Here is a 21,298-nt window from a genome sequence, read left to right as displayed (position 1 = left end):
TTAACATATCGTAGGCATCTGAGAAAAGACTTGGAGATTAGTTTTCCAGTGTCTCAACTTGTTGCCTTTGGTTTTGGTTTACGTGACTTTTCGCAGAAACTCTAAAGATAAACAAAGAAGTATGTTCACTGCAACTCGGTTCTCCTGAATCCAAAACCTGATTACTGGTTAAGAAATTTTAAAAAGGATACGAGGTGTAAATGACTATCTTACCTACTTAGGTGAACATGAGCCCCACTCTGGGTAAAATACGAGTCCTGCTTCAGGTGAGCCCCGCTTCTCTCTCTCTCTCTCTCTCTGCCCCTCCTGGGATTCTCTCTCTGTCCCTCGCTCACTTGCGCCTTCTCTCTCGAAAAAAAAAAAAAAAAAAAAACGTGGGCGAAGGAAAAGACAGGCCTATCTTACCGAGGAGATGGGGCAAAACCACATAGTCAATAAAGACCAGAGTTGAAAACCATCGATTTTAAGAGAAAGAACTTTCAGTATGAGCCCTCTTGCTAAGCAGGTAGGTTGATCTAACAGTAAACATAGGGTTGGGTGGTTGGTTTAGGTTTAGGTTTACTAAGAGATGTGAATTCTTCAGTAATGTATTCAACTTGTGATATGCACGCGCCCTCACACTTGCCTTTCATCTTACTCTCCCTGTAGTCTAGTTGGGGATCTTTTGCCGAGATGCCCATGATGGTTTCCCCGAGCGGAGGCACCTGCCCCTCCCCACAGTGCCCACATATTTGTTCCTCCCAAAAGGTGTGTACTTTCCCCCACAATGCACCGTGCCACAACAGCCTCTATGCCAGGCCATCCGTTGGCCCATCCTTCCACTCAAGCATTTCCTAAGCACCATCACTGTGCCCGGTCTTGAGAGCTAAATGGATGGCTGGCACCTATACGCCAAACCCTGTGATATATAGATATAGATATAGATATAGATATAGATATAGATATAGATATAGATAGATATATATCTATCTATATCTATCTATATCTATATCTATATCTATATCTATAGATATCTATATCTAGATCTATAGATCTAGATAGATCTATCTATATATATCTAGATCTATAGATCTAGATATAGATATCTATAGATCTAGATAGATCTATCTAGATCTATAGATATAGATCTATCTAGATCTAGATAGATCTATAGATCTAGATAGATCTATAGATCCAGATAGATAGATCTAGATATAGATCTATCTAGATCTATCTATAGATATATCTATAGATATAGATCTATCTAGATCTATCTATAGATATATCTATAGATATAGATCTATCTAGATCTATAGATATCTATATCTAGATCTATAGATCTATATCTATATAGATCTATATCTATATCTATATCTATATCTATATCTATATCTATATCTATCTATATATATAAGCACGCCAAACCCTATGAAGGGAAATTGTGTGGCAAGGGCTCCAAAGCTAGGAGAAAATTTCAGTTTTGATAAATTTATTTATTATATTTCAATCAAAAAGTCTATAAACGAATTATTCTAAATTAATATATGCACAGGTTTTACGTGTGATTTTTGGCTTAGGATAGTCTTCATCTTGCATTACAGGTAGAGGACGGGGACGCTGTAGTATATTTGCAACACCTGTAGCTTCTAAAGGTCTTAACCCTGCTTTGGCTAAATGCAGAGGAGGCACAGAGAGAGTCAAGGATTTATTAAAATGCAATTTGGAGTATGAGATGTTTTGATAAAAGTGGGTTCGGTGCGGACACCAAGGAGGACGGTCAATTTCAGGGGGTGGGCATGCCGGGAGGTGTGGAAAGCCCTAGAAGAGGAGGTCACGCTGGAGCTGAGGCTCCCAAGAGGAGGACGCCTTAGCGGACTGGCCTGGGTTGATGAGGAGACGGAAGGCATGCCCCAGAGGAGGCTGTAAGTGAAGGCACTGTGGGGATGCAGCCTGGGAATCGGTGAGGCGTAGAAGATGCTAGGAGACTGGAGGCAAGGGCAGGGGCCAGAGCACAGAGACCCTTACAACAGTGCATCTCAGGGGGGACTTTTGTCCTACACGTAGTGATACTTCCCGCTGCACCCAGCAGTGAGGGCCTTTCAACCAGCAGGTGACCAATGAGATGTGCTGAATTAACACAGGAATGACTTGGGCAGTGCACAGTGCTGTCTGTGGGTGTCCTTAGCCCAGTGATGTGTGTATGCATGTGCACGTGTGTGTGTTTGGGGTTTACAGGGGATGTAAAGTGCAGGGCTCTGGGGCCTCAGCACAGCCACTGAGCACAGCTGTGTCCCCAGGCCACAGTTCAGTCTACGACTCGTGTCCCCGTGATGTCACGGCCGCCCCTTGACCCTTTAGCTCATTTCTTCCTGCTAGGTGAAAATCGTGGCTCCCTTAAATGATGCACTCTCCTTCTCCCTGCCCTCCTGTTCCCTACAACGGAAGATGTGAAAGCTTCCCCAAGGAAAACGGAAACCCCAGGAGGACACTCCCTCCGGAGCCTTTCTCTCCGCCTTCGATTCAATTCCAGACCACGGCTCACCGCCCCCCCGGCGCTGTCCCAGGCTGTGGCCCCACACCTCCTCATCAAGGGGATCTGAGCTCCTTAACGGTAACATCCGCTCCCCCAGTGCCTCCTCAGCACCCCAAAACCATGCTCACTCTATCCCATTACGTTGCAGTTAATTCGTGTGTCACTTTGTCACATTTAAAAATCGTGTCCTTTTTCTTACCCCAAATAGACTGAAGCTGCTCCTGAAAAAGGTCCAGTATCCTTCACCTTTTCAAATTTCACCGTTTTATGGACCTTCACAATACATTCTTTTGGTTTCTAGTCCATTTCTCTAGCTTTATTTCTTACATGAGCTGTTTTGTTGCTTCATGTGATTTTATTATAAGCAACTACCAATCCTCTCTGGAGGTATTACCCATTTTAGATCAATATGACCAAACAGTTCCCAGTTCCCATATTATTAAAATGAAAAGTGCCAAAAAAAAAAAAAAAAAAAGAAAAAGAAAAGAAAAGTGCTTCTGCTTTTCTGAACAAAGGGCTACTGTCACCGGCGACAAGTCCCTGGCTTTCTCAAACACTGGCTTCTTTTATCTTCTGATGGCCATTGAGATGTCTGAGAAGAGGACTAGGGAGGCCTCTGAATCCAAACAGAGGGATAATTCATAAGGAGTCTGTTAGCTGTCATGGTTCCCCTTCCACAGAAAAGTACCTTTTTCCCAACCGCGGGCTTTGAGTTAGCTAAAAATGTATTTACATCTGAAAACGAGGGCCCTGAACAGTCTAATATTGACTTTGGACATTTACAACTGGAGAATCCAAAGCGACAGTGCTAAAACGTTTGATCCTGCAACCTTACTAATCATAATGTTTGAGGATTCGTTACTAACGGCGCCAGCCAATACGAAATCTTCATTGAGAAAGATGTACCTGGCCAGGCAGAGCAGTAACTGGTAAGCCAAAGGCTGGAGAACACAGGATTTACCTTTTTCTTTAACACTGTGAAATTTACCAAAGCAAAGTCAGCAGTTCTAGCGGGAGTATAAATAGGTACTCTGACTTTTGGAAGGCGATTTGGCAAGCTTTAAGTTGTCCATATCCTTGGACCTTTTCGCTTCATTCCTGAGATCAGCACACACGAAAAAAATCTTATTCACAGGGAAGGAAAAGCCTAAAAATATAATGCACTATGGTGTTCATTCCAATTCCATTTATGAGAGCCAACCCGCACATATACACATGGAAACCCTACGGATTTCAAGCAATATGAGAATATCATCAATGGGATTTTATTCAGTTACTAACAACATATTTACAAAACAATTCATTATGACTTAGGAAACTCTTTACAATGCAATTTTGATTGAAAAAAAAAATAAAACGATGCTGTGTAAAAATTCACACTAAAAAGACTATTGATATAATAAGGGTGATAGAATTATGTGATTTTCCCATGAAGTTTCATATTTTCTTTTACAATAAAACATAATGCTTTATTGTTGACAATTTAATTTTTTTCTAAAGTTGATTTGTTTATTTTGGAGAGAGAGAGAGAGAGAACAAGTGAGAGAAGGGCAGAGAGAGAGGAAGAGAGAGAGAATCCCAGGCAGGCTCCGAGATGCCAGCCCAGAGCCCAACGGGGGCCTGAACTCACGAACGGCGAGGTCATTACCTGAGCTGAAATCAAAGGTCGGACGCTTAACCAACTGAGCCATCCGGGTGCCCCCTAACAAATAATTTTAAAAGAATATTTAGTAGAGTTGGTATGACCATGAAAAGTGTTTACTTTTAATATTAAGTAAACTGTTATGTGGAAAATAAAAAGGATTACCCACAATCTCAGATACATAAAAGAGGAAGAAGGAGTGCGGGTGGGGTGGGGGGGGGTGGGGAGGACGGCGGGACAACAAGAAGAAGACCCAAAATCAATAAAAGAAATAACAAACATTTACAAAGTTTACCTTCTTGGAAGAGTTTTGTATAGGTAAAAACTGAAGGTAATTTTCTATCCTTTCTACTTTTCTCTTGGCCCATATCTTAAATCAATGAGAACATTAAAAAAATCACTACTTTTTTAAAATAATAAAACCTGAGAAGCATTTTCTTCAATTTTGACGCCCTGACCATGACGTAAAATGCCATGCTGATAGATCAAGAAGACCCTTTAAAGAGAGCTCAAAGAACATATTCTTTCTAAATCCATCTAAAAGTTAATACCTTCTTGGGGCGCCTGGCTGGCTCAGTTGGTTGAGCATGCCTCTTGATCTCAGGGTCATGACTCCAAGCCCCACAGTAGATACGGAGATTACTTAACAAAAAAAAAAAAAGTTGATACTGTCTTTTCTTCTGTACTTCCTTCCGTCTGTCCCTCAAGCCACAGTCCCCTACTTGTCCTTCTAATCTCAGCTGAGATCTCTATATAATGCCATGACCTCTGCTAACCCTCTGTTCCCCTATCGGTAAACTCCTATCAGGCATCATTTCCCTTTTTGAAACAAAAGACAAACCAAAATAGTAAGCAAGATGTCCACTCTTGAGTCCAGGATTTATGTCAAGAGCTGATAGGTAAACCTGTGTAAATCCCAATCCTGATGAGAGATTAGGGCATGGGCCTTAACTCTACTGTTCTTGGTAAAGAGAAAAGAAATGGTTCTTTCACAAGTGCCAGTACTCTGTTCCTCAGATTCTTTCTGATGAACTTCTGGAATGGGGGTATAAGGCAGACAGAATAGCGACACTCCTCAAATTCCACATCTTAATCCCCAGAACACGTAAATATGTTTTCACGTGGCGAAAGGGAATCACGGTTACATATGGAATTAAGGTGGCTAATCCGTTGACTTTAAAATAGATTATCCTGGGGGTGCCTGGGTGGCTCAGTCGGCTAAGCGTCCGACTTCGGTTCAGGTCATGATCTTACTGTTCACGGGTTCAAGCCCCGTGTCGGGCTCCGTGTTGACAGCTCGGAGCCTGGAGCCTACTTCAGGTTTGTGTCTCCCTCTCTCTCTGCCTCTCCCCTGCTCACATTCTGTCTCTCTCACAAAAATAAATAAACATGAAAAAAATAGATTATTCTGGGGACGCCTGGGTGGCTCAGTCGGTTGAGCGTACAACTTCGGCTCAGGTCATGATCTTGCGGTTTGTGACTTCGAGCCCCGCGTCGGGCTCTGTGCTGACAGCTCGGAGCCTGGAGCCTGCTTCAGATTCTGTGTCTCCTCCTCTCTCTGCCCCTCCCATGCTCATGCTCTGTCTCTCTTTGTCTCTCAATAATAAATAAATGTTAAGAAAAAAAAAATTAAAAAAAATAGATTATTCTGGATTATCCAGGTGGGCCCAATGTAATCATGTGTCTTTAAAAGTGAAGAAGGGGGCGCCTGGGTGGCTCAGTCGGTTAAGTGGCCGACTTCGGCTCAGGTCATGATCTCATGGTCAGTGAACTCAAGCTCCGCGTCGGGCTCTGTGCTGACAGCTCAGAGCCTGGAGCCTGTTTCAGATTCTGTGTCTCCCTCTCTCTGACCCTCCCCCATTCATGCTCTGTCTCTCTCTGTCTCAAAAATAAACGTTAAAAAAATAATAATAAAAAAATAAAAGTGAAGAAGGAAGGTGGCCAAAGAGGGCTTTGTGTCTCGAGACCAGGCACCATGCTGTGCGGTCCTTGGGTGCAAGCCAAGAACCCTGGGTTCAACACAGCGAAGTCCCCAGTCCCTGGCAGTCCCTCGAGGCTCTCCGAGTGCCTCTGTGGATGCCTGAGACACACACGCAGGGTGACCACCGCAGTGGGTGTGGATGCATCCGACAAGATGATGAGCCAAATCCTAGTGGTGCTCCTGGTTTGTGGCTCCCTCAGTCCCATCCCCAACGAGCAGCAGCGTCTGTCTGAGGTGGCCAGAGACTGCCGATGCCAAATGAGCAGGTCAGTTGGGGGGGGCCAGGTCCAACGGAAGAACCGGTAGGACTGGGCCTCCTTGGGCTTTGCTGACGGTTGTCATCATTGCCATTATTAACACTGCTCAGTTTATGAACTCACGGCATAACTGGGGCTATACGTTTCCTTCATCATATTTGAAGAGCTGACACCCCGTGGCCCCGTGACATGTGTACAAGTCCTATCCCCGGCCATAGTTGAACACTTCTCAGCGTCCACCACCCACTGCCATCTCCCGTTGCCCGTGAATGCCAAAAAGACCTTGGGCACTTTATGGGGCACCTGGCTGGCTCAATCAGTAGAGCTTGATCTCGGGATTGTGAGTTTGAGCCCCACACCGGGTGTAGATTACTAATAAATAACTAAGTAAGTAAATAAATAAAATAAAATAAAATAAAATAAAATTAAATTAAATTAAATTAAATTAAAAAAGAAAGATGCTGAGCACTTTCTAGAAACTGTGTCTCAGGGCATTCTTTCTGGTATTCCCAGGAAGCATCTACCTACACAGCCAGATGAATGGGTAGCATGTGCCTCTAAGAACTCTTGTGATTCTTCAGTGGGAAAGCAAATATGCTGTAATGGGAATTTCGGTATTATCTCCTTTGAAAGACTAGATGTTAGACAAGTACAAATTAACCATCTGGCCTGTGGGGCGTTTCCAGTACAGCTGGTATGGCTTTGCTAGACATATTTAATCAGCTGGGAATAGTTAATCTCGAAATACTTCATCTCTTTGACTTCCCAGTTTATCTTTAAGAGAATAAGACGGCGTTTAGGATCTGAAAAAATAAATAAATAAAAGTGGAACAGGCGGGAAGAAGAGGAAGTCAGTGTGATGAGATGTGAGAAGAACTTAACCCACAACTGGTGGCTTTGAAGATGGAGGAAGGGAGTCATGAGACAAGGAATACGGGCAGCGTCTAGAGTCTGGAAAAGGTAAGGAGACGAATTCTCCCCTAGAGCCTCCAGGAAGGAATGAAACCCTAAAGACACCTTGAGGTTAGCCCAGGGAAGTCGTGTTAGACTTCCGACCGATGGAACATTAAGGTAATAAAGTTGGGTTGCTTTAAACCAATAAATTTGTGATAAATCATTACAGCAGCAATAGAAAACTCACAGAGCACATAAAGCTACAGAATGAAAGCAGAGAACAAATATAGGCTGATTCACTTTCAACCAAAGTTAAAAAATAAAAAGTGCTTTAAATATCTCAAAATTGACCCAATATCAGACTGAATGATTGAAGAAGATAAAATCTGCTTTGGATCTTTTACAATAGGATGAAGGCAGGAGACTGTCAATTTTCCAGCCCTGATTTCTAAGCAATCTAGTACTTTTTTTTTTTATGTTTATTTATTTTTGAGAGAGAGAGAGAGACACACACACAGCACCAGTGCGGGAGGGGCAGAGAGAGAGAGAGAGAGAGAGAGAGAGAGAGACAGAATCCGTACTAGACTCCAGGCTCTGAGCTATCAGCACAGAGCCTGACACAGGGCTCAAACTTAAGGACTGCAAGATCATGACCTGAGCCGGAATGAGATACTCCACACTCACAGCGTGGAGCCTGCTAGGAATTCTCTCCCTCCCTCCCTCTCTCTGCTCCTCCCCCACTCACTCTCTCCAAATAAATAATAAATAAACTTTTGAAAAATATAGGGGGAGGGGCGCCTGGGTGGCTCAGTCAGTTAAGCGTCCAACTTTGGCTCAGGTCATGATCTCAATGCCCATGGGTTCAAGCCCCACTTTGGGCATTGTGCTGACAGCTCTGAGCCTGGAGCCTGCTTCAGATTCTGTCTCTCTCTCTCTCTCTCTCTCTCTCTCTCTCTGCCCCTCCCCCACTCATGCTCGGTCTCTCCCCATCTCTTAAAAATGAATAAACATTAAAAAAAATTTTTTTTTTTAATATATAGGGGGTGCCTGAATGGCGTAGTCAGTTAAGCATCTGACTTCAGCTCAGGTCATGATCTCATGGTTCATGGGTTGGAGCCTGTGTCGGGGTTGAACCATATATATATATGGTCCAAAAGGTCAGTAATGCTGTGGTTGAGAACCCTGGTCTAAAGGCAGACTGGAGAAACTATATCCTTATTTAATAAGGAAGATACTTCTTTCATTCTGAAACCGGCTAGAGGAAGGTGGATGCCTCATCAACACAAGGAAGAACTTTTTAATGATCAGGTTGTTTGTGACGTATACCTTACAGTGTGGAGAGAGTCCTCTGTCATGAGAAGGGTTCAAGCATTGCTAACTGGCCCTCTGCCAGGGACACTGGAAAAGGGATCGATGCATTGTTCTGGCTGGACTCCGAGGTTCCATCTTTTTCTAAGATATAGGACTCCTTTTAAAAGCATCAGCAAAAGGACATCTGGGTGGCTCAGTCGGTTAAGCATCTGACGTCGGCTCAGGTCATGATCTTGGGGTTTGTCAGCTCGAGCCCTGCGTCGGGCTCTGTGTTGACAGCTCAGAGCCTGGAGCCTGCTTCAGATCCTGTGTCCCCTCTCTCTGTGGCCCTCCCCTGCTCACACTCTATCTCTCAAAAATAAATAAACATTAGAAAAATGTTTTAAAAAACTTAAAAATAATAAAAATAAAAATAAAAGCGTCAGTAAAAAGTTCTTGCCTCAGACTTGCTAGTACTGAAACTCAAAAAGAAAAAAGATAGTACCTAATCCATTAATATCATTTTGCTCTGCCGTTTTAGCTAAGGGAATCAACACTTCATCTGGACATTGTCTCAAATGAATGCAGGACTCTCAAGGGACTTCTGCAAAGTCTCTAAAGCCTCTTATCTTGGGCACAGCAGACACAACTCTTGTGTAATCCTTTCACAACCCAAGAAAAACAATAGATTCCAAAAAGCAAGATAAGAGGCAGTTTCCTATTGTGCGAGTAATTTAATAAAACACACGCTCATAAGCGTAAGCACTGAACAGCTGCAAACAAAACGCGATGACCTGATTCTACTCACACGTTGAAAATGTGCACTCACCTGCATCTGGTTTCCAAATGTTTGGTGCCCTACATGGCTTCCAGGCCACAAATATTAACAGTTACCTAAGGTCGCTGGACAGTTTGCGGCCGCGCTGGAAGCATATCGGTATATTCCACACCGGTTAAACCCCACCTCACTGAACTGGTCAGGTTTTGAGGACTTCAACAAATGACAGTCTATGCAGCAGGACGATCGCTGAACAATAACCAGACTGATAAGGGAACAAGGCAACAAATCAAAAGAAGAGCTGTTCAAGGCACCAGGGATGTTTACTCTGGGGGAGACACGGATGGCACATGGCCGCCACAGTTCCATGGAAAGAGGACATGTTGTATATACTCCCAGACTGGAGAACTCTGTATCAGCAGCCTTTCAACAGTTACCATGTTCAATCAGAGGAGCAATGTAAATGCAGGTCTGGGGACTCCTAGCAAAGACACTGAAAAGGGGACTCTTGCATTGGCTACAGGTAGAAATGGGATGCACAGGCTGGGCTAGGTAACCCTAAACCTGAGGTTTAAGATCAGAAGTCTGCAAGGGCCAGCCAGGTAACTCAGATGAGCTAAACGGGACGTGTGTGAAAGAAAAAAACAGTGGTGGGGACAGGGGCAAACAAGACCAGCTGAAAAGGAACACCACCACCCTGTTCCAGTTGATTGCTGTTATGTAAGGTTGATAGCTCCATGGTACTAGATCTTCTTCTTTCCAAGAAAAGCTGGGAAACCATATTTCTATGTACAATCTACTGACTCTATTGATTTTTAAAGGATAGCGGCTAATTCAACATTTCAAAACATTACGGACGTCAAAGAGAATAATTACTCGTCTCTAGGAGAAACTATAATCTCTCCCTCAAAGATGCCCCCATTACTCCCAACCCCAAGGGGAGATACAGATCCCACAATTATTGTCATATTTTGTCTGCAGTTTGAATCACCAGACTGGCCACTTCAAGCTAAAATAAGATGCCCCAGCCAATAAATAATTCATGGGGTCTGGGGCGCCTGGGTGGCTCAGTCGGTTGAGTGTCCGACTTCGGCTCAGGTCATGATCTCCCGGTTTGTGAGTTCAAGCCCCACGTCCGGCTCTGTGCTGACAGCTCGGAGCCTGGAGCCTGCTTCCGATTCTGTGTCTCCCTCTCTCTCTGCCCCTCTCCTGCTCGTGCTCTGTCTCTCTCTCTCAAAAATAAATAGACATTAAAAAAATAATTAATGGGGTCTGGCAAATGAAGATAAATGACAGCCCATTCCCAGAGCAGAATCCCCCACTGCACACAGTGTAAATGAGGAAGGACTTCTATTTCCTTGTAAACAGATACATCTCCTCTTAGTATGTTGCATGTCAAAATGAGGCAGGAAAGAGAAATAGGGTTGCCTCATTGTGGCAGTTAGTTGTCCCGTCCCTGAGACGGTCATCCCTACCCCAGTTGGTAAACAACTTTGAAACTCCTCCCTGGCCCTCTAATATTTAGTCAGTGATCAATCAGGGAAAGTTCAAGAGTCCCCTCTGAGAGAGAATGCTTCACTAAGGGAAGCAACTCTTATTCAACTCTGGGTCACAGCCCTCTCCAGAAATTCTGCGGCCACGAATAGACTTTCAATTATCAACAGACCTTTGCACTCAGATCTCTGCATACAGCCCTATCCAGGACAAAAGGAAATCTGCTAACTTCCTTGTGAACTGTTTTCAGATTCAAATACTCTGTTTTGAACTTTACCCGATCACTTTCGACTCCTCACAGTAAGTCAGTTATTACGCCAGCATCCTTTTACTCCACTCTGAGATGGCGCGTTTAATTGGTAACTCTTAGTTGAGATATTCCAATCTTCTGAGCAGATCAAAGTATTTTTTATGTGCAATACACATAATTTATTGTAACGGATAAAGTAAGTGAAAAGAATGAAATCTATGGTAAACTTTTTGAAAACGAAGCACAGAAAATTCCAAGTAACGCGGCATTAGCAAATAATGCCGGTAATGAAGTCTTACCTCACCCTTAAGAGCATAATCAATCGCTAGCTTATTTATTTTTACAAGCTAAGTGGACCAGACGTAGCAATGGCATCCCCACCAAGTAGAAGGGAAGTTTGAGACAAAAACATTAAGGAACTTCCTACTCTGCTTCTCCAAACAGCTTCTGCCCACCTACGGCTACCATCATCTTCCAGGTCACCATAAAAAGCCTGGGGCTAGTCTCCTTCTTGCCCTTCTTTCCCTGCAACCCATTCTTCACAAGGCACCGAGAGTAACTTCTGAGGAAACGTTAAGTCTATTATGGCACGCCCCTGCTTTTGGTTTACCACTGCCCTTGAAGTCCAGACAGTGTACCGGAGCCCAAGAGGCTCTGCATGACCTGGCCCCTGGCCCTCACCCTGACTCTCTTCCCTCACCCTGTTCCAACCTTCGCTCTCTTCCCTCACCCTGTTCCAGCCACGCTGCCCTCCGACTATGTCTGGAACACACTGAGCTCTCGTGGTCAGAGCTGTGTGATTGCGGTTCCTTCACCAGAACAATCTGTCAATGTTCTGGGAGCTCATCTCAAGGCCATCTCTCAGAAAAATCTCTCCTTAAAACCCAATCTAAGAAGCTGGGCCTCTCCCACCATCTCTGTCTCTGTCTCTCTCTCTCTGTCTTCCTCCCTCCTTCTTTCTCTCTTTCTCTCACACACACACTCATCACAGTACTCTACCACAGCACTCTGTTGCCTTTGCTTTAAAACACCTAGTGGTATCTGAATTTACCTTGCTCATCCCTCGATTCTAGAAGGTGAACTCCTTAAGAACAGAGACCACATCTGTCTTATTCACTGCTCTATACTCAGTGCCAGGCACACAGTAGGTGCTCAATAAATATTTCTTGACGTCAATGAAGGAATGCACAAACTTGTATGAGGAATCAACTAGCCCATTGAATCCAATCAGTATTGATTCTTACAGCTGATTTTTTTCTTTCTCAACTAAGTTTCTTTTTTAAAAAAAACGACAAGCCCATATATATCAGACTGTTTCGATTAGTGTGTTATGAGTCATACCTGTAAAATGCAGCAAAGTGACAGTGAAGGTACATAATAAGTGCCTGGCTTCATAGAGAGAGGCGGTAAGACTCTGCTGCCCGTCCCTTCAAAACACAAAGGTTCCTCAGAATTCTGGTACAATGCAGTTTTAGAACCAGACATTCCCCTTCAAATGTCCTTCACTCAATGCTTTCTCTTCAATGCTTCACTTTAATGTAAATTTCTCAATACCTCCAGAGGTCAGTCTAGCCAATAACCATGGATCTTGGGGGGAAAAAAAAGGTTCATCAACCTTCAGATGAATCAAAGTATAAATAACCTGATGATCACCTTCCTTTCCAGGAAATAATCCGTTTTCTGGGGTGTCACTGAAAGGAATACAGATTCCTAAGCTCCGGTGACATTCCCAAGGGTTCCACTCGTGTTGCTCAGGTACCTAGTCAGCACTTGTCTCAATGCTCTACCAGGAGACTCTCAAACAGTATGGTAAAACCTAACTGGGTAGGGAAGGCGTATTCCTCACTACTGAAGTTCAAAGGGCACAGACATACAATGGACAGGAAATGAGGAACCAGCTGTCCAGGGCTCTCTTTACAGGAAAGCCTTGGGGTGCTGGGCAAACCCCTTCGACACCTCGGAAAGGATTCCTCAACTGTAAAATGAGTGGCTGAACCAGATTAATATCCCTCACAATTCATAGTGTCCGCCTTGAGTACAAAGGGTCCAGTTCAACGAAGAGCATCACCATGCCGTCCACGGCGGCAACCCCTGCCCGAATGTCTGGGGAAGGGAGAGAACCTACAGTGCCCACACGCAATGAGTGGACGCTGGGAAATCCAAGGAGGTAGGTTCTCACCAGCTTCTAGGGGACCACCAGAATTCCCTCCCTGAGGAGATCTGTGGGGTGCTAGCAGCTCACCAGTCCCTTGTGGTGGCCAATACTTAATGCCCTGGTCTCTTGAGTTCAAGGGGAGCCCAAGATTTGGTCCTGAGCCTTTTGGGATTGTCAACACTTTAAGGGATACGCTTTCCAGCTCCTACTCCCATACCAGTCTCCCAGCTCAGGATTCTCTCTTGGGTCGAAGGTAATTTGCACAAGTCTGATTTGTTCACACAAATCTCTCCCAAACCTGAGCTCACATGTCCTTCAAAAATGGTGAGCTCCCCTTTATGAACCCTACACACCTCTCCCTCCTCCTGCCTCATCACCTCTGCAGCAACCGCAAGAACCAAAGACCTGAATGAAAGCCTGACCTTTTCGTTCTCTGGGGCTAGAACCTTCTACCAGAAGCTCCAGAGTATGATGGGAGGAGAATGCTCTCTGCTGTGTGTGACTTTTGTGTGACTTTTTACAAGCAAGCTTCCCCTTTACTCTGGGTAGAGCCGGGGTGATGGTGTCTGAAGGGGTGGGGGGGGGGGGGCGGCGGGGGGAGGCGTGGGACCCGCGGAGCCTGTGAGCAAAGCAGAGGTAGTGCTTTTTATTACCCTAGTGGTACGGCAGCTACTCGGAACTGGGCTCTGGAAAACGCCACACTCCCCAAAGAGAAGTGTCCGTTTTGTCCCAGCACAGGAGACTTAGAGATAAGAAACCTCCCCGTGTCCCCTGATTCCCTCTGGGCACCGAATTCTTAGGTTAGGAGGGTTGCCTCCTCGGTGGGGGGGGAACAGGCGTGGGAGAACTGGGCTCCAATTCCGTGACCCTCCCCGCAAAGATCCCAGCGCGCTGTCGCCAGGCGGCAGGGACGGCGAGCCGACCCCGGGCAGGACGCGGCGCGGCTCCCCACCTTCCCCCCACCCTCCCGACGCCCGTGGCCGTGGCCGCTCCGGGATCGCCGGCCTCCCACGCCGGGGCCGCGAGGGTCCGGTCCGAGCCCGGCGCGCCCCGCGTTCGCTCCTCACCCGGGCGCTGCAGTGAGCTGCTCGTCTGAACCAGGAGCCCTGGACCGCTCCTCGCCGCCAGCGCTGCAGTTCCCCCGGGGCGCGCGGCGGGCGGGTGGGCTGCGCGCAGGTTTTGCCCTCGGTCCGCCCCTGTGGGGGGTGGGGAGGGACGGGGCGGAGCGTGTGGCCGCCGGCCTCCCATAGGCAGACGCGCGTGGGAAGCCAGCGCGCTCGGGCGCACCCAGCACCCTCCCCGCGGCCCAGGGGTCCCGCACCCCGCACCCGCTGGATAACGCAACACGCCCCAGGGATGGACCCAAACATGCCTCGGGTGGGTGCTGTGCCGCCCAATTTCTGTTCCCAGACTCCGGCCTGATCAGATCCGCTCCCTGCTGCACTCCGCATCCAGCCAACCTTGTCTGTCCTGCTCACTTTCCAGGCACTCTGCTTCCATCTGTAATCCCAAATAGCCTGCGCCTTCCTCATTTCCCGACCCTTGTGCGTTCGACTCCGACTCAGACACACGTGGGCTGCGCTCAGGTTTGGAAAGCCTGCCACCGTGTCGGTTTCATTTCTGCGTGGAGATGCGGGGGAGGGCCATCAGAAGAGCATTTATGACGGGAAACGTAAGAAGGGCCAATCTCGTAGCTCAATTAACGCAATTATTTGGGGTTTAGCTGACATTTCCTCCGTTTCCCAATGCCTTCTCCTCAATCTGCTTTCTAATGAAAACATACTCATTTAAAACTTCATTTAGAGACTCAGGGAAAATAGTTTGAAATTCCTGCGTGGCGTTATTAAAAGTTCTGTACGTTTAAAATAGTGATTTTTGGTTTTGGGTGAGGTGATGGAATGACTCTGGGCACGGTTTTGTTTTGTTTTTTCCCTTAAATCCCTTCTGCTTCTCAGTTTCCTCACCAGTAAAATGGAGATAATCAAAACACATCAGTCGACGGCCCCTTGGAAGAATGAAATGCCTGTGCATGTGAAATGCAAGGACAGAGCAGTCATCTGGGAAACAGTCACACTGTTATCTCATATCAGTATCTTTAAAGAAGCAGGCACTTATTTAAACCTAACAGTAGATGAAAATTTAAATAAAACTTGATCAGCTTAACGACATTTTCCTGTACTTCCTGGGCTGACCTCCTGTGAAGCAAACTGTCCCAGAATATTCATGGAAAAGGGTACATGTGCCCTAGGTAAGAGATCTCTAAGGACCTCAAGACCTGATGAAGAAGCTGGAAATTCAGCATCACACCTAAAAATGTGGTGGGCTTTGAAAGCGGGTCTGGAAGGCAAGTATGAAATATTGTATTTGTTTCTTTCAGTGCCAGCCAGCTCTATGCTTTTCCCATCATAATAAGATCAGATTCTCTGATGGGATGACAGTGGTTGGCATTTTATAGGTTAGTGCCCTGAGAAAATATCCAGTGTAGGGTTGCCAGATTTAGCAAAAAAACAAAAAACAAAAAATAAAAACAAGATACCCAGTTAAAAGGAATTTCAGATAAACAACAAAAGCTAAAAAGCTTTATATATATGTATAAGTAGGTTCCATGGGACTTGGAAACAAATGAGCAGAGAAAGGGAATCCCAAGACGACAGCTAGGCCTAGCCTGGAAGCCAACCCATCCTGATGAAAATAATAAGCTAGAGGAGAAAATGGGATTCAATAAAACTGAAGATATGATTGGGAACTTGGAAACCCCTGAAGCTCTTAGCTGGTGACAGAATGCAAAAAAAAAAAAAAAAAAAAAAAAAAAAAAATTAAAAGATTGTGGGGGGAATAAGCTTAGAAATTCCCTGGCTTACACCAATGGGTTACCAAGGCATAAATAAATACAAAGCCATAGGATGCCCACACACTGAACTCACAAGATTTGGCGAATAAGGATAGAGAAAGGGGGCTTAAGCCCCCAGAATGGGGGGGGGGGGAGGTGAAGAGCCCCCAGGATAGAGAGGGAGGGGCAAAGGCCCCAAAATAAGGGCACAAAGGTGAAATAAACAAGATTAGGTATTCAGGGTGGAAGCACCCCCCCCCCCCCAATTTAGTACTATAGCATCAGGAAGATGCTATCTTAGTACTTAGATATTAGTACTATCTTCACAGGAAGAAAGGACCAAGTTAGGTAAACAGGTAAATTGGGCTATAGACCACTGTGCTGCAGGTAAAGCAGCCCAGAGCAGAGATAATTAACAAAAGAAAAGGTGCCTTGTTAATTCTGAGGTCATGTGTCCTACCTGTCCCATCCCCTAGGCTAGCTAAGATAAACAAGGGGGGTGCCTCATGTCTTCTGTAAACAACCTTCTACCCGACTGCCCAGTGTCAGGATTTTGCTTTGTATTAACCCAAACCCCTAACCCCGAATATCTTCAAGACCTCTTCCCTCACATCCACAAGTTAATGTTCACAGATTCATTGTCTCTTTGTGCACACCCATCACCATGTTTGTAAGCCTTCTGATCCTAATAAAAATGGGGCAAGTACCCTTATTTGAGGCTCTTGTCTTTTCCTGGACGTTAGCCATCTCTTGCTTTTCATCCTGCATCCTGCTCTTTTGCTGGCCAAAAGAGAACTTCAGACTTAGAGTCTATGACAAAAAAGAAATTAATTAAATTTAAAAATTTAAAAATTATCCTTTGGATAAATACCTAGTAGTGCAAAAATGTTGATTCAAAGAGGCACATGCACCCCAATGTTTATAGTAGCACTATCAACAATAGCCAAATTATGGAAGGAACTCAAATGTCCATCAACTAATGAATGGATAAAGAAGATGAATACGGAAGATGGAATATTACTCAGTGATAAACAAGAATGAAATCTTGCCATTTGCCACAATGTGGATGTAACTAGAATATATTATGCTAAGGGAAATAAGTCAATCAGAGAAAGGTAAATATCATATGATTTCACCCATATGTGAAATGAAAACAAAGAAGATGAACATAGGGGAAGGGAAGAAAAAATAAGATAAAAACAAAGAAGGAGGAAAACTGTAATAGACTCTTAAATACAGAGAACAAACTGGGGGTTATTGGAGGGGTGTGGGGTGGGGTGGGGCTGAGCTAAATGGGTGATGGGCATTAAGGAGGGCACTTGTTGGGATGAGCACTGGGTGTGTAAGTGATGAATCACTACATTCTATTCCTGAAATCTTTATTAAACTGTATGTTAACTAACTTGGATTTAAATAAAATTTAAAAAATAAAATAAAATAAAAGGAGCTCCAAGGGAGGAAATGTCCAGGAAAGGCCTAATGCTAGCATGACACAGCTTACGATAGATTGATTTTGAACTACTGAGTGGTATCTAAATATAGAAACTACATTTAAACCAGAAATCCAAGAATATACCTCTCTGAGTGGCCCAAAGAAGAAAGTATGAGCAGAGTGCTCTATTAGACTATTGGAGACAATATTCAGATAGTCTAGTAATGGGAACATTGCTTATTGGTTTTCAACTTTTAGAATCACCTTATAAACAAGCCAAAGTAGAATAAACTATGATTACACAAGAAAATGTAAATAGATTAATTTTTAAATGTAAAAATAAAGGTAGGTAGGTAGAAGGAAATAGAACTGGGGAGGAGGGTGGAGAGAAGTTTGGGTTACTAAAGGTCTCATTTTAGAAAATCGAGAGATTCTGTCTACAGTTGGTAGGACAGAAATAAAGTTCTGGATGTATAGCAATTCTGCAGAGGAGAGAACAAGCATGAATATACAGAAGTAATTCTATCAGGAGGCTCAGGGAAGAGAAAAGATAGGGCCGGTGTGTTTGTGAGCCAAATGCTCACTCTCTTAGTAGAAATTAGATAGATAGTGCCTAAGATGATCCACTAAGAAATAATAGTACCATGTATTATTTTGGAAACACAGGGAGATCACCAAAAATCCAACAAGAAACACTGTTAAGATTGATTATCTTTGGGGAATTAGACTGGGGTAGGGATGGAAGAGTCTGACTTTTCTGTTCTAGAACACCTTAACAATTTGAAGTATGTGCATGATTACATTGAATAAATATTTAAAACTTTTTACAATAGGAATTTGTCCAAAGGAAGGCTTCACAGAGAGTGGCTTTTGTGAATGAGTGGGAGGTCATCTGGAAGAAAGAAAGCAAGAGCACGTAGAATGCTGGAACAGAATGTAGAACTGTATGAGCAAAGGCACAGGGACCTAAAGGTGAATGACATTCCTTGGGAATGTCAAGTTCCCCACTGTGGCAAGCATCAGGTGTATAGATGGGGTGGGCCAGAAGTTAAGGATGACAAGATAAGCTGGGATTACCATAAGAGTCTTCCCAGTGATGCGATGGGGTGTAGAGTGTGAGCTCCTTAAGGACAAGAACTCTGTCATTTTTATTCCCCTGCATCCAGTACGGAGCCTAGCACACATTAGTTGCCCTCTGGAATATTTAAATGAATGCAAAACATCGTGAGGCAATGGGAAACCGTCAACATTTGTAAGCAGAGCAGTAGCATTACAGATTTTTGGAAAACAATACTGTACTAAAAAAAATTGAGATTGGAGAAATTGAAAACAGGGGATGAGTTGGGAGGCTAGGGGGTGAAAGGTGGTGATATAAACTGGGATAGTGACAGTGGGAACTGAGGTAGGAAGATCTACTTAAGGGATATCAGCAAGGTATAAAGGATAAAGCAGAGGGATGAGTCCAAAATGGCCCCGAGACCTCTAGTGGGGAAACCAGGTAGATGATGGAGCCATTAATTGAGAAAGGAAAAGCAGGAAGAGGAACAGGTTGTTGAAAGTGAGATAATAATGCAGTTCCGTACACATTGAGTTTGAAAGACTCGAGGACGATGTTTTTAAATTGTGAGTCTTGAACCTTTAATGGCTTATTAAATGTACTTGGTGAGTTGAGACACATTTTTTAACGAAATGAAACGTGATAGATTTCAAAGTATATCACATGCAATAAGGTTATGTTGTTTCACAGAACAACTTTGTTCCAATCGTATACATGCTCAGGTAACTGACACAGAATGTGTTTTCTACCATATGTTAAAAAATAATGTTTGAGAGCCTTTGGCCTTGGATACCAGGCAGAACGAGTGGGGGTGTGGAGTTGACTTATTCCTGTTCAACCCCTGCCTGTGCACATCTCTTTCCAGCTCTGTAGTCAGTGACTTCGCTCTGATAGCTTGAGATCAGCCATAGGGAGGGCTTCATGTCACAGAAATCAGCAAACACTACAAAATGATCCTTTCTTCCAGTGAGCTAGCACATCTGGGTGGAACCATCTCCTGGGCCGTTAGTTGTGCAGGTCCGAAACTCAGTCTCAAACCTGGGCAGAAGTCATTTATTTGGAAGTGAAAATGCTGAGAACTCATGGGATTGGCCATCAAGGGTTTGCAAAGAGAGCAGAGGTGGAAGAATTCTAAAGAACATCACAGTCATGGACGGTAGGCGGAGGAGAAGCTGATGAATGAAATTGAGACAGGCTAGTCACAGTAAGGATAGAAAATGGGAAAGAGAAGCTCTGTGGAATCAAGAGAGAAAAGAGGTTTTAAAAGGTAAGTATGACCAACACTGTTGATGAGATAGAAGGAATGAAGGCTGAGGAAAGGGTCGTGAGGCTTAGCAATTAGAAAGATGTGGTGACCCCTAAAACTAACAGTATCATGACTGAGGGGTGAAGTCAGAGTCTGTAAGGAGTAGAAATGCAGATGCAAAGACAATGAGTGTAGACTATTTTAAGATAGTTGATGGAGAAGAAAAGGAAGGAGATATGGCTGTGACTTGGGTAACAGTAAAGCATGAAGAGAGTGATAATGTGGGACATGGTCCTGGGCTCTGTCTGAGGCTGTTCGAAGCTTTCTGAGCCCCATGGTGGCTGGCATTCACTCCTTAGTCATGGAGTCAGTCTGTCTGGTGATGTGCATTCCCGGATGATGTTTGCTCTTCCAGGAACAAGGCCAGAGTGGCGGCTTATCTGGTCTTGCAAAATTAGACAGCAGATTGACCAAAGGCAGAGAAAATGAGGGAATTGATGTTAATTTGAAAAGAGATTTTTTTTTCTAGTTAAGATGAAATAATACATTCCTGTTGTTAGAAATCTAAACAAAACTGCAAACATAGGAAGCGGGCGGGTCACGCAACCCCAACTTCATGAAGGAGTTATTTAACATTTGGTGCATATCTTCCTGACATTTTTTCCATACATAGTGCGGTAATTAAGAAGGCTGAGTCAGACAGAGCTGGGCTTGAACCCAGTTCTACCTTTACTAGCTCTCAAGGCCTTTGGCAACTTCCGTACCCTTGTAACCTTTCAGTTTCCTAATCTGTAAAGCAGAAATAAGAATAGTATTTGTATCACAAGGTTGCAGTAAGAACTGAAAGGGATAATGCATGTAAATTGCTTAGGACAATACTAGGCAAGCAGAGTGAGCATTTGAAATACATATGTATGTGTATGTATGTGAACATACACATTATACATATATATGTACAGTAAGACCTTGGTTTGGAAGCATAATTCATTCCAGAAACATGCTTGTAATCCAAAGCACTTGTATATCAAAGCAAATTTCCCCATAAGCAATAATGGAACGCAGACAATTCCTTCCACAACCTAAAAATACTCACACAAAAATGATCACAATACTGTAATATAATACAAAATAATAAAGAAGATACATAATAGAAAGAGAAATAAACAGCACTTACCTTTGAAAACCTTCCTGGAGGGTGTGAGGGAGATAAGAGAGAGGAGGGTTACTGTGTAGGAGATCTTTCACTATCATTAATGGAATCACTGCTGTCTATTGGCTCAGTGGAATCTTTCCCATTTTGTGCAACTTTAGCAAGGAACCTATCCAATGATGTTGGTTTTGCCTCCCTTTGAGGCTTTCGCAGAAACGTGACATCGCCTTGTCCTTAAACAGATTCACTGCTCTCACTGCTACAGCCTTATTCGGGTGGTGCTTTCCCACAGAATTTTGCACTGTTTCTCACATTTTACACATCTGCCTA

General features: G+C 44.2%; 1 protein-coding gene across 3 annotated transcripts in view; it reads right to left on the bottom strand.

Moving 5' to 3' along the window:
- Positions 1 to 14,744, bottom strand: part of PLA2G7 (phospholipase A2 group VII) — a 39,787-nt gene extending 25,043 nt beyond the window's left edge. The window contains exon 1 of one of the 3 annotated variants that reach the window (XM_019457344.2): positions 14,626 to 14,744. The gene's annotated coding sequence lies outside the window, so the exon portion shown is untranslated. Of the gene's footprint in view, positions 1 to 14,320; positions 14,435 to 14,625 lie in introns of those variants that run through there. The other 2 variants (XM_019457341.2, XM_019457342.2) reach the window with 2 other exon arrangements.
- Positions 14,745 to 21,298: the final 6,554 nt, after the last annotated feature.

The sequence above is a fragment of the Panthera pardus genome, unplaced genomic scaffold, assembly GCF_024362965.1.
Source record: "Panthera pardus isolate Hobbes unplaced genomic scaffold, ASM2436296v1 HiC_scaffold_17, whole genome shotgun sequence".
NCBI lineage: Eukaryota > Metazoa > Chordata > Mammalia > Carnivora > Felidae > Panthera > Panthera pardus.
Note: the sequence above shows the minus strand (reverse complement) of the source record. Positions and strands in the feature narration are given on the sequence as shown.